The following is a 1,931-nucleotide window of genomic DNA, read 5'->3' on the forward strand; positions in this document are numbered from 1 at the left end:
CTTAGCCACTTGAGCCACACGCACCAAGCCTCAATTAACTTTCATAAGCTGAAATTCATCCAATTGCACATCAATACAGTATTATGAAATCTTTAAGAGGAAAGCATATTTGTATCCTTTAAAAATTAAGGAGCATTTGGAGAAGAATGAAAAATCACCTGAGAGATCATAAACTCTTTTGACCAAGAGAGAACAGTAAAAGGAACAGAACAAAAGTCCTAGAGAAATACACTGAAACACTGAATAAGGAAATATGAAGAACTGGATACAAGTATATATTTTTAATTGTGGTTACATATCGGTTAACAAAACTCACCATCTTAACCATATTTAAGTGTACACTTCAGTTATGCTAAGTACATTCACACTGTTATGCAACCAATTTCCACAACTCTTTTTATGTTGAATATAAATACTTTTTACTCGAAGTCTAGAAAGTCCTCCATATAGGTCAGAACTATAAAGTATTGGTTTATAGGGTTTTTTCCTGAAACCACATAGAATAACTATAGCTAACAAATATATTTAGGTAGCTTAGATGGCTACAGTTTAGTCTCTCAATAAACGGTTGAGGGGAAAGGAATCAGAAGGATTTCTCTTTATCTGTCAAAATGACAAAAATCAATTAAACAGATAAGACTCCAATGATGAAGAGCCAGTCATAAGATTAGGTGACTTTAGCCCCATAGCTTCAAAACTTCAAATACCATCTAAACACTGGTAATTCCCAAACTGGCTACAGCAGGATTCCTCAATCTCAGTAAGACTGGCCTTTAGAGGCAGATAATTCTTTGCTGGGGGGGCTATTCTGTGGATTATGGGATTTTTAGTAGCCTACTTAGAACCTAGAGACTGTCTAGATCAGTGGTTCTCAACCTTCCTAATGCCCCAGCCCTTTAATACAGTTCCTGTGGGTAGCGACCCGCAGGTTGAAAACCACCGCTCTAGATACTGTTATCAACTTCTATACCCCTAGTTGTGATAATCACATACTACCAAATATCCCTGAAGTCAAAATGATCCCCTCTCTAACCACCAGCCTTACAATCATTCACACATATAAATAACAAAAAGGAAGGAACAAATAAACTTCCAGAGTAACTCACTTAAAAAAAAAAGAGTACAGGTATTCAATAGAAAATTGGTTGTTGGCAGGGCATGATGGCTCAACGCCTATAATCCTAGCACTCTGGGAGGCCGACACAGGTGGACTGCCCTGAGCTCAGGAGTTTGACACCAGCATGAGCCAGAATAAGACCTCGTCTTTACAAAAAAAAAAAGCCAGGTGTTGTGGCAGGCGCCGGTAGTCCCAGCTACTTGGGAGGCTGAGGGAAAAAAATCGCTTGAGCCCAAGAGGTAGAGGTTGCCATGAGCTATGATATCACAACACTCTACCAAGGGGCACAAAGTGAACGCCTCTGTCTCAATAAAAAAATAAATAAGGAAAAAAAGAAAATTTTAAAAAAACAACTTCAAACTATAACAGCTGAAACCAAAAGCAAAATTTAAAAAAAAAAGAAAGAAGGAAAGAAAACTGATTATTGGTGTCAGGCAAAAAGACAACACCCGTGGTGTCAGATCCATGGTGTCAGATGTGATATGACAAAACACCATATCACATATGGTAGTACATTTCTGGAAAACCTTTACTAGTGAACTATAGTTTTTCTAAGATTACATTCAAAATTTGGCCTCATATTATAGAGTATTAATTCTTAAATGTTTGGATTCAAAAGCCCTAGGTGAGTATAACAAAAGTATGGAATTTCTTTTAGAAAAATGTATATGCACTCAATATTTTCTTTATAATTTCAAGTATCTCAGGAGCCACTAACTTCCTGATAAGAATAAAAAGTTAATCCAAAAGATCTCATTGGGGCTGCGCCTGTGGCTCAGTGGGTAGGGTGCCGGACCCATATGCCAACAGTGGC

At 37.5% G+C, this 1,931-nt stretch overlaps 1 protein-coding gene across 1 annotated transcript in view; it reads right to left on the reverse strand.

The window, feature by feature from the left end:
• The window catches only part of XPR1 (xenotropic and polytropic retrovirus receptor 1), a 219,434-nt gene that overhangs the window by 178,745 nt on the left and 38,758 nt on the right, over positions 1-1,931 (reverse strand). The gene's annotated exons all lie outside the window — the stretch shown is intronic.

This window comes from Otolemur garnettii, unplaced genomic scaffold (assembly GCF_000181295.1).
Source record: "Otolemur garnettii isolate 467f Iridium unplaced genomic scaffold, OtoGar3 scaffold00016, whole genome shotgun sequence".
NCBI lineage: Eukaryota > Metazoa > Chordata > Mammalia > Primates > Galagidae > Otolemur > Otolemur garnettii.